Source organism: Salvia hispanica, chromosome 6, assembly GCF_023119035.1.
Source record: "Salvia hispanica cultivar TCC Black 2014 chromosome 6, UniMelb_Shisp_WGS_1.0, whole genome shotgun sequence".
Lineage (NCBI taxonomy): Eukaryota > Viridiplantae > Streptophyta > Magnoliopsida > Lamiales > Lamiaceae > Salvia > Salvia hispanica.
The window spans coordinates 3,294,702-3,307,318 of NC_062970.1; positions in this window are offsets into that span (position 1 = coordinate 3,294,702).

Consider the following 12,617-nt stretch of genomic DNA (forward strand, 5'->3'; position numbering starts at 1 on the left):
AGCATATTTAGAAATATATAAAAGTACTAGCATAAAAGATTTCAGCCAACACATTGCCGAAAAATACAAATATATATATTCAAAATTATCATGCCCATTATCACCGTAACACTTGCGTTTTATTAAAAAGACCCGAGCTACTAAAATTATTTTTCGATCAAGTAAATTCATTTTCTTTTCCGTATTTTGCCATATCTCGATCATCTTGTGCCAGAGATGGTGTTCTCTCACTGGGCCACATCAACATTCTCCAGGCCGTATATATTGCTGTTCTCTCACGGTCACATCAACATTCTTGTGCCGTAGACGGTGTTCTCTCACTGCCGCATCAACATTTTGTGCCGGAAGGCGGCCACCTTCCTTCTGGGTCACTCAGACCCCGCTCTCCCGCCATACGTCTCTCAGGCACACTAGTCCGAGTAGGACACCACCCTGCCACTGACCCGAATTCGATTCACATATCATCATTCATAACTCACTTCGGCATCACGCCAAAACAAACATAGGCATCATACACAAAACATTTGGCTACAAAGACAATATCAAATCACGAACACGCTGGTTTTGCCACAAAATATAATTGTATTTTTTAAGATAAGAAAAGTTTCACCTCGCTGCTTAGCTTTCCTTAACTTGAAATTCCTGCTCTTCCGACTCTAACTTGCAAAGATAACCTTTTTGGAAACAACAAAATTATAATATAGTATACTAATCAGACTTCAAGAAAATTCTTAAACTTTAATAGAATGCATGCCTCAATTAATTATCTTTTATGGTGTTTCACTTATCCTTAAGAAATTTCTAAAACTCATATATTAATTGATGTTTCTTCTTCTATTATTTTCGGGGTTTTGACTAAATTGATACTCCGTATATCATACAAATTTTACGCAAAACTATAACACAATTCGACCGCAACTAATTATTTTATCTTTCTTAATCATTTTATTCTTCAGTCCAAAATCCTTGTGAAAAGATTCCATTCGGCCCAACAATTCTTCTTGCTCTTTGATAAATTTAGGTCCAGTAATTAATTATACTGCCTATTGCCTATTCCATAGGACTAGCCCAATAGAAATTGACCTAACCAAATTTAATTAATGGCCCAGCAACTAATTAGAAAACAGTGGCCAAATTTTGAGATTAATTCAACACATATACTCTCCCACTTATCGTATCCTCTCTCTCAATCACTATTCATCCCTCATCCTCCTAATTGCTAGTAAAACTAAATCCCTTCCCCATCTCGAATTTCCGTCGACCAGCCGCCACCGTCGCCAGTTGCGCGGCCTCCGGCGGTTTCCCTTCTCCCTTCTCTCTTCTCTTCTCTCCCTTCCCTTTTTCTCTCGGCCCTACTCCACCGCCGCAGCTGCAGTGAGCGCGGCGGTTCGCCGTCGCGGCCCTCCACCCTTCTCCCTCGGGATCACCGATCACCGCCGCTACGCACCGCCACAGCCCCTTCTTCTCCCGATCTGCCGCCGCCGCTGTGCTGCATGCACAGGCAGCGGCTTCGCCGCTTCTTCTCCGCGCCTCGCGCTGCCAGAGCAGCTCCCCGAAGCCACCACAGTCGCCGCCTCCTCGCCGAACTCCCGAAAGGTAAGAATGCCCAATTTTATCATTTCCGTTTTTGTTTTGTTTCTAAAGATTAAATCTTGAATTCAAAAGTTTGGTGTTTTTAACTTGTAGATCAAAGGTCTTGGGAAATCCTGCATCGGTGACATATCGGGGTTGTGGGGTTGTCCTCGTGTCGATGGGGTGCCTATGTCCATTCGCCGGAATCCGGGCAGATTTATCTCCTCAAGATAAGTTTTCCAATTGGCTTAGGTCATTAAAGTGTCTACTTACTTCTGCTACTTCATGAATTTGGTGATTTTGGAGCATTTTTCTTACTGTTATGGATGGCTTAGTGGTGGAAGATGATGTTAAACTTGCTAGGTACTGTCGATGTTACTTGGGCAAAGATTCTACTATCAATTTATATATGCATATGCTTGTAAATATATGAAAGAAAGAAAGGTTTGGGGTTTTTCATTCTTTAGATGGGAGCAAACTCAGCAAAGTGTTGTTGGATTGGGTACTTTGATCCTACAACTATCTGCAATACTCTCCTCCTTCTTACTCCTCTATTCTATGTGAGTGTGAAGAATGTTTGATGGTGATGGCTGCTTGGAAAGTGCAAAGAGCTGGGTTTATATACTTGTTGCAAGTTCTGTCAAAGAGAAAGGTTTATCTTGGGGAGGTTGGATGAATGTCAGAGATATTTTGTTCATTTTGGTGATCCTATGACAATATGAGTTTTGAGATTTGAGGGACTATCTGAGACGTTAATTATTCTTTTGTTGAAATCTGCTCAAAGATTTGGTCTGATGTGGAGATAAATCTCCTCTGTTACTCATATTTTTATTGTTATCTTAGTTTGATTGTCCTACAATTTACTATGATAAAGGAAATTTTTTGAGGGGAATTAAAATTATATTAAATAAATAGGAAGATAAAAAAGTAGGAAATAAGAAAAAAAAAAATTAAAAAAAGAAGGGGAAAGATTTTTTTTTTTTAAAAAAGGAAAAACTTTGGGGGGAGTAAAAAAAATGTTTTTATAATAAAGTTTATTGATATATATATATCTATTATTTTCTCTAATTACCTTTTTTTATGCAGGAGAATTATTTTGGGAGAACATTTTTTCCCCTGATGTAGTTAAACGGCCAACTTCCCGTCTCTAAATGTAATAATAGGTTTTTAAATGTAATAGATAATTTTGATAAATATGTATAAAAAAGGGGGAATTTATACATTTTTGTTTGGATCGATTTTTTAAAATTCAAAAATTTCGTTAGAAAAAATTATTATTTATTTTTCCCAAAGATGATTATTATAAAAAAAAGGAAAATTAATACTACAACAATCACTTATTAATTTTTTTATTTTTAATAAAAGGTTTAAAAATTGGGAGTTAAATATATCTCAAAATTAATTAAATATTTTACTTTTTTAAATATGATTAAAATTTAATTTTTTATTGGGTTGATTATTAAATTTTTTCGTAACGAAAACCTTGGGGCCAAACCCAGTTTTTAGGGGTTAGGGGTTAATTTTATCTTCCCCGGGAGAAATTTTTTCCACTTTAAAAAATGAACAAAGGTTGGCCCGGTTTCCTTTACCCTTTGGGTTTTAAAACTCAAATTTTAACCCATAACCCCAAAATAATTGCAGAATCTCCATATATTATTATGTTTGTTCTTGAATTTTATGTAATCAATTTTACATATAAATTATGATAGATTATTTAATTTTATTTTTAAATTTAAGTTATAATTTTTTTAGATCAAAGTATAAATATCTAACATAAATCAAAATTAATAGTTGCTCATCTCTAACTAAAGTGAATACGCATTAGTTAATCTCAAAAATATAACTCCTTAACAACTTTTTGCAAATTTAAACAGAAAATATCCAATTTTAAATTTGTTTGGGCCCCAAAATTTTTTTCTAGGGGTTTGGTTCACACTTTTATAACTATAAAGTTCCCCTTTTTTTGGGGGGAAACTCATTCTTTTTTGGGGAAAACTCCCCTTTTTTTTGGAAAAAATCTTTTTACATAGAAGTTGCTTTTTTTGGGGGGAAAAACTTGTTATGTATAATTGGGTTTGTCTCTATATTCCAAAATTAGGAGCGTTTAATGGCGGTTTATCATCTATGTAGTGTTACTCATTTTTTCAAATAATTTTAATGCTGAAATCTTTTGTCAAATTTTAATTATTTTATCTCGATAATAACAACCCACATTATTTTTAAAAAATATAAAAAATTAAATAAAATGAAAAGGTTGTAATGATATGTCCGATAGCCCCTCATTTCCTTCTAACCAAAATTTCAATTCGGTGAGAAGTCTCTTTTCTCACAAAAACCTAGATTACACACCATAGAGTGAATATCTTTCTTTTTTGGTTAATAATTGAACAATAAAATCAGCGTTTTAACCCCGGGCATTAAATTTTTACTCCCCCTCATAATTTGTCCCGGATTTCATTTTTCAATCCCTAATTTTTACTTCACTTTTATATTTTTTGGGAGTGGGTTCTATTATTTAAAAAATTCTCTCCTTTATTATAAACTTCTTTAAAATAGAATCCCCCAAACTTTTTAACTCAAATTTTTTAAATTTTTTCTTAAAATGTTTGGGTTCAAAATAGGCAATTATCGGAACGAGGAGTAGTAGATTGTGTCGAAAGCTAAATATTATGATAGCTCACCTTTTTAATATTCATGTTGGTAGTAGAGAATAGAATCTAATCACTACAAAAGAATAATCTAGATATATGTTCCGTAAACTATACATTATATTCCAGGATCGTTTTAATATTTTAACATATGATAGGAAGAAATTTTATTAAAGTGGGTGCCAAAATGGGATAGCCAAAAATTTTTGGCTTTATAATAATAATAATAAAGTAAAAATTAATAATGTATAATATTTTAAAAATTATTAAAACTTGTTAAAAATAATAATTAGTTCTATTTTTTTTAAAAGTTTTCATATCTAAAAATATTGCTCCTGTAAAATTGTTGAAGTAAAGTCATGGGTTCCAATAATCTAAATATATTTTTATTCATATTTAAATATTTTTAAATAATAATTTCTTATTATTATCAATAATTTAAATAAATAAAATTAGAATGGAATGGTATTAAAAAATGAAAATTATGAATAAGCATTAGAATGGGTATGAAAAAACAATCAAAAACCAATTTATTTGTTCAATTAAATCATCATTAACTCTTTAAGTGAGATAGATCGTTTTAAAAAAATGAAGAACGCTTGTCTTCCTCGCTAAAAAAAAAAAAAAAAAGTAATGTACACAAAAAAGTAATTTTACCCAATCATTTATTCAAATTCAAATAAAAAGAATATTCCATATTTATATACTTTTATATCTTTTCAATTATACCTACTATTTATTTAAATTACATATGAGTCTCACAATATTTTTATCAATAATTTATGAAAATTTAAATAATTATACAAAATTTTCTTATTAATATTTTATGTGTTAATTAAAATTTATTTTAAATTAGATTTTTTTTTCCCTTTTTGCTATTAAAAACAACAAGCACATAAAAATTATCAATGGGAACATAATTTTAAATTTACATGATCAAAAAAATGGAAAAAAGTCATGCAACTTCCATATTTATAAAATCCCCAAACTTAATTATTTATTTTTTAAAAAAGCGAGATAAACTAAAAAAAAAAACTTTCCCCCCCCTTAAGAGGGTTTTTTCTTTTTTTTGTTTGTTCCAAATTTAAAATGACATTTTCCTTTTTTTAAAACTTTCTCCCCAATTAATATATTAAATTTTTTCTTTTTTATTAAAATTTACTTCTTTCTCCCCTTTTAATCTTACACACACCTTTTTTTCTTCAATTAAAACAAACAATAAAATTAAATTGTGTCCCCAAAAATGTGTCACCTTGCCGGGGGGATAGATGTTTTGGGGCTCGTCCAAAACCCCAACTCCCCATTAGTATGATATTGTTGCTTTTAGCAAAGCCCCCAGGTTTTTGGGGGTTTTAAAACTTCCAAATCGAACTTCTTACAATAGGGCCAAAAACAAAGAATTAAAAGTTCTTCGGCTGGGACCCTAACCCAGCTTTTTTTTTAAAAAAATGCCCCTTTATTTTCTATTTCCTCTCAAATAGAAAATCATATACGGGATTGCTTTTTTCCATAAAAAATACTCTCTCGTCTCTAGAAATTGGGCCCTATTTCCTTTTTTTTCCTTTCCATACAAATGTCGCATATCCTTTATGATAACCTTTTCCTTCTTTTTTTCTTTTTTATTTATGGGCCCACCATCCGTACCCTTACACTTTTTCCCTTGTCTTTCTTTACCAAAAGCATTAAAACTCGGCAATCTAAAAGGGCCCAAATTTCATGGAGGAGGGGGAAAAACTTTTGAAAAAAAATAATCTTTATTGGGCACTTTAATTGGGGTCTAAAAGGGTAGTTAAATTAAATTGATCACTTCGGGGCGGGGGGTTGCGGCCGGATCCACTCCCCGGGCCCCCCCCCCAAAATTTGGTCTTTTTGGAAAAAAACGGGAAGAAGACATGGCACTTGGGGGGGATAGAATGGGGTTTTAAATTGTGTAGGGGAAAAATATAAAACGACACCTTAAAAAGGAGTGAACTAAAAAATGGTCGTTTTTGGGGTTTATTCCCCTGGGCCCCGGGTTTAAAAAAATCGCGGATCCGGGTGGGTTTTTTCCAAATTGGGCTTTGGCTTTTTTTGAAAAAATACCCTTTTATAATTTTTTTTTGGGCAATTTGGTCTTTTACAACATTTTAAATCGATATTATTTTAGTTATGTCTAACTTTGATATTATTTCAAAATTATCATTCTTCTTCCATTTTGTTATCCTTCTTGAATTTTTTTTTTTTTTTCAATATTAGATTGAATTTTATAAAATTAAATTTAATATTTAGATTTTTAAATAAAAAATTTTTTTTTAAGGGAAAACTATTAATTATGGACACTATAAATATTGATTAAAACTATTAATTTTTGTTATTTAATATAATATTAAATTTAATTTAAGAAGGGAACATAAAAATAATATTAATCAGTTTTTAAAAAATAAGAGTTATTCTATTTACCCCCCGTTCTTTGTTATAATTGTTGGATTAAATATTATGAAGTTGACTAAAAATTTGATCATATTTAAAAAAATTTTATATATAGGAGTATTTTTGTTGAAATTTTCTAGTAAATTTTGATTGTTTTCAAATTAAAAAACAAAATATCTTCTGCCCCCAAAAAAAAATGAAACTTTTTCCCTTTTTTGGGTTGTCCCATTAAAAAAAACGTTTCTTAAAAATGAAAATTTTATCTCTATTTTTCCCTTTCTCTTACTTTCTTTTCCTTTTAAATTTACAAAATAAAAACTCCCCAAAAATCTTTTTTAAAAGCAAATTTTCATATTTTTTGGGGGCAAAGGGGAGTATTAGTTTTACTTTAAAGATGCATATTTTTTTTAAATAAATTGTGTTATAAAATTTCCATTTATGATTAAAGCTACCCCTTTCCTTTCCCACGTTATTTCGAACTTTTTTTTTTTCCCCCTTTAAAAAAATAATAATAAATAATTAAAATTAGGAAAAATAAAGAAAAAAAAATAATATAGTTAAGACTCTTCTCTACATTATTCTCTCTCTTATTTTATTTTCTCTCCATATAAACTATTTATTGTTATTTCCAAAAGAAAAAGTAAAATTAAAAGACCCTTCAAAAAATAAAAAGATTTAAAAATTGATTAAAAACCAAGACGTTTTCCCTCCATTTATTACATAGTACTAACACTATAAATATTGGGTTAAAACTATTAATTTTTGCTATTTAATAATTTTATAATTAAAAAAAATTTTTTGATATTTAAAAATTAAAATTTAAAAATTTTGTAAAATTAAATGTAATATTGAAATAGAAAAAAAACAAATTCGAAGGATAAAAAAATGGAAAAAAGTTTAAATTTTTGAAAAAATAAAGTTTCTTTTAAAATTTCATTTAAATTAAAATTTAAAAAGCCCAAATTGTCCAAATCCTCAAAATAATATCAAAGGATTTTTTGAAAAAAAAAGAAAAAGGGGGACCAATTTCAAGATAAACCCCTTTTGGGATCTTTGATTTTTTTTTAAATCGGATTTACAAAAATAAACCCGTTTTGGGACCATTTTTATTTATCTAAAATCATCATCCTTTCTGACCTGCACGTTTTTCTTTTTTTAAGCATTTACTTCTAATAAATTTATAGAAATATGTTTAAACCCCGAATATAAAAAAAGAAGGGGATCTCAAACAATTAAACAAAGATCAACAAATTAAAAAATTAGTCTAATTTAAAAATGTTGATCAAATTTGACAACTTAATGTTAGAATTCATATAATAAGAACCCCGAAATCAAGAAATTTGTTAGAGCACCCCTCACCCCGGTCTTCAAAAGACGATACCACTTTTTTTTGCCCTTTAAAAGGGAAAAAAACCCCCAAATTCGGCTTTTGAAAAGGAAAAAGCCCAGGCCCCAATTTATTATTAATTTAAATAAAAATTTTTCCACAATATTAAAATGCTTAAATACCCAAATACTTTAAAAATTAAAAAATAAAAAAAAATTTACATAATTAAAATCCTAAAATTAAAAATTACACTACCGTTGGCAATTTTGCCCAAAGGGATTGATTACATCTTTTGGCCAGGGGGCTCGACGTTTCATGGTGTCTTATTTCCACCCTCTGTTCACCCCGTAGCACCCTCGACGTAGACTCGGGGTTGAGTTTTCGGCTTCATCCTCGTCGAAAAGTTACCCGCATCGGTCCTTCGGGGGTTATAATATTTTGGGAAGATAAGGTTTGGTGCTGATATTTTAACGACCAAAAAGGGGACTTCCAAGGAAATGGCCTGAAGGACACCAAAAGCTCTTTCAGCTTTTTCCCGAGTAGCTCCCCTGCCAAAAGAATCCGTCTGGGTCTTTTGGATTCGAACACTTCCGAAAGTCACCCCCCGGGTAGATAATCGCAGAAGAACCCGTGGTAGATTTCCGTTGCGGGAAGTGTTTTCGGGGGTCACCCTTAAACATCATCGAAGAGTGGTGAAGAATATAGCACGTTTAAGTCGGGTTTGGGTCCGGCAACAGAAAAAGCATGCCCAAAACCATAGGCGGTAGTCGGGACCTTAAAGGGTGGTCGGGCCGGACTTTGTGGCCGCTTGTTGCCCCCCCCAAAGGGGCAATTCTTCCCCTTAATGCGCCAATGCGCCGCATACCGGGGAAACCGTGGGTGTTTGTGAAGCAAACAACCGGCCCCTCGGTGGTGGGTGTCCGAAAAAATTTTTGGCCGAACGAAAGCCGGCCAAAACTTGAGGGATAGGGTTCCGGTTACCCTGCGAATCCGAAGAGGTCGCCGTTTGCCCAAAGGGTTTTCGGGGTGGCACAAGTAAACTTTTGCAATGCCGTGAACTTTTCCACCGGGTTCGGCCCGCCCTTCTTGAAAGTATTCAACGGGGGAAATTGGGTTTACAATACGATAAAAACGGACATCGAAAAAGGGGCCAAAGTAATCTTCCGGGTACGGTTCGGAAAAAAAGTCGGCCCATTTTTATGGGCTCCCCCCGTCAAGGGATGTAGCGACGTTTTTCTCTATTGGTTTAGGAGGAGGGGGGGATATTTGGGGGAAAAATGGGGTTTAAAGGGCCCATATTGTTCTATTTCTTGTTCTTCGCCCCGCTGCAAGAGATTAGTGAAATCCATTTTTGAATTTTTTTAGAGAGAGTTGGGGGAGAGAGGAAGATGTAGTGATTTAGTATGAAAAAATATGTGAGAGATAATTTAGAAAAATGGATAGAATGGGTTTTTTTATAAGATTTTATAAAAAAAAAAATTTCACAAAAACCAAAAAAAAAAGTCTATAAACGGCTCTATTTTTTTGGGAATCCAAAAATATTTTTTTTTTTTTTGGTATTATTTTGAATTAATTATGAAAAAAAAAACAATTTGAACGATACGTGCCAAAAAAAAGGCCACGTATGACCCAGGGGACCCCGGGTTTTAGCTAAACAGCAGGTCCGTCCGATGGACGAGCTCCGGACGGAGAAATATTTCCCACAAAAAAAGCGGGCGACAAAAAACCGGGTATTTGTTTTAACATGATTTGTTGTATTTATCAATCTAATGTTAAAATATATAATTAAATTTGTCTAAATATGCCCTTTTTAAATTAATGAGATGTTCAATAGTTTAGAGACGGTAAAATTTAATTAAATATTTGCTAATTTTAGCTTAAATCTAGTATTTTTAATATTTAGTCGAGGCTCAATACTATATTTATATAGGAAATGTTAAGATGACAAAGCTAATTTGGGTGACATCGTACTACCAATTGGCTGCTGCCATTGGATATAAAATCGATCGCTTCTAAGTCGCCATATAATGGCAGTTTCTAAATTATATAAAAAAAGAAAAAAAAATTCGAGAAAGGGTATTTTCAAACTCACGCTTCGTGGGGTTATTCACCATCTTCAATCACGTTATTTTCATTATTTTCTCTCTCGCAAATCTCTTCAGAGATATATAAAATCCATTCAACCTACAAATCCCAAAGAAACTCACCCCCACTCACCGCAGCCAACAATCTTTCAATTGCTCCTACAACCTTTCCGGCGAAATCCAATTCATTTTTGGTGTAATATGTTTTTTGAATATCAGGATTGCTTGGTTATATATTACGCATTGCTTTTCTCTCTGTACTTATAATTGCAGATCCGTGTTAAAATTGCATTTGTGAAGACGAAGTTCGGGCGCCAGCTTCCGCCAACCATTTGGCGTAGCTGAGAAAGAAGCAAGAAGTTGCTAACTAAACCATTGTGTAGATGCGAAATACGAGAACTCGGGTCACCATGATGCTAGGAATTGCGTCTGAAAAGGGGAAAAACATAGACATTATTTAGCTAGGAGTACTGCTACTTTCCTTGTTTATAACGGTGTCTGGTTCCGATTGTTCTAGTTGCATTAAAGGAACTGTTTCTTGGTTTGTTGAACTGCTTATTGCATTCCCAAATCTGCAAAGCTATTCATCAGATATTGCATTATATTCATGTAGTGTTTCTCCGTTTCTGCTTTACAAGAGGAACAACTTTGTTATGCTTAAATGTATTTTTGTTTCTGCGAGCATAGTTTGATTACCGCATTGCTTATTAATAGCTTTAAGGACATTGCTTTGTCAGTGATAATGTAAGTTTGCTTATTATGTATTATAAACCATTCCCTAAAGCACTCAAATTTCACTGTCGTATGATAATAGGTAGTTTGCTTGTCATGTTGGTTATTTCTTCTCTTACCGAGAAAGGTCTCAGACTCTATTTCATTTTAGTAATAGCTGCGTTAAAAATGCATCACCTCTCGTTATTAAACATCATCATAGTATGAAACAAATCAAAACCATCACGAACGAAGAGTTAGTTAAACCAAAAAATCATCAAACTATCCATCTATATTCAAACAAAACAAATTATCGATTAACTCATGAGGTTCATATCCATCGGAATGACGCCTGATCCTCTCAGGAGGTTCAACAGATTGACTTCTTGGTCCTCCTCTTCCTCGTGCTCTTTGGGGTGCCTTCCTTTTTTCTAACCATTGTAAAGTGAGTACTGCATTGCACGACTAAAACAATTAGACTATTGAATACGTAATCATGAAAAATTTGAAACTAAACAAGAAAACAATTATAGGCAACCACCATTATAAAGCAATTGTACATAATAAAACAAGCACTATGATAAAATAGTGGAACAAAAGCAATAACTACAATAATAATGATAAATGCAAAGGCATAGTAAAACAAACAAGATCTTCGAATATACATGATGCACTTTCAAAATGAATAAGAAAGATTGACATCCTAGCAAGCACACAAATTGTTCAACATAAGCAATTATCACTGCTCAAGCAATTCATTTCAGTTTTTGGAATTTGATTCTAAGCAACCAATTTGTATTATGTGGACAATCAACTAATCAAACGCAATGAAGCAAGTCACCATTTTTTTACCTAAGTGTAGATAAAGCAATCTATAATGTTTAATAAAGCAATCTTCACCACAGCCTCAAGCCAAGAATTAACGATAAGCTTAATCAAACTTAGTGAAGCACCAATACTATTTCTTGCTTAAGTGCGTATAAAAGCAATCCATAATGTTTAATCAAGCAATTCACCACAAGCTCATCAAGCAATTAAAAGCATAAGCTGAATCAAAAAATTGCATACAAAGGAAATACCAAATTGAAAAAATGCATACACATCAATTATCAAATCATTAGAAAGATAACCATTCATAAAATTGCATACACATAAATTAATTTCATAAAATAATTAAAATAAAAAGGTTTTATTTTAGAACAAGCATAATTAACTTCGAACAAGCAAGTAGTAAAATAATAATAAGCAAACACAAAAAAGTAGATGACAACCAAGCAAAGAATAAAACAGAACCCAAGCAAATCTCACCGAACTACACATTATTCCTGTGTAGCACAACAAGCAAGCATTATAGTACAACAAAGCATTTAACAAGGCTTAATAACACGTTGTTAATATGTATGAATCCATGGATCCGTTACTAAAAAGTGTACCGGATCTTTTTCTAACAAGCAACCAACACAATTAAAACAAGCAATTCTAATGCTCAACAAAACGTAAGAAATCACGATATGGAATGGAACAAATTGGGGAACAATAGAAACAAGATCCAATCAACATAAACAATAAGCATTGAATTTAGCGGATGTTGTGATAATCACCCAAAAAGAAAGCAATAGACGATAATCACTATGCATTAGAACCTAAGTAATCACAAAGAGCAACGAAAATCGAACCAATCGAGCCGTCAGTAGGAGTGGAGGCAAACTTCCCTTAATAAAAGCTTTCAAGTGCGGAATTGGAGAAATCGCTTAGGAGCAATCACAGGCAGAACGATGAGAAAGAAAAATCGATGATGGGGAGGTTTGGAGAGAGATGGGTCAATGGGGAGAGAGAATGAATTCAGTTTGAGTAGTGGGAGGGAGT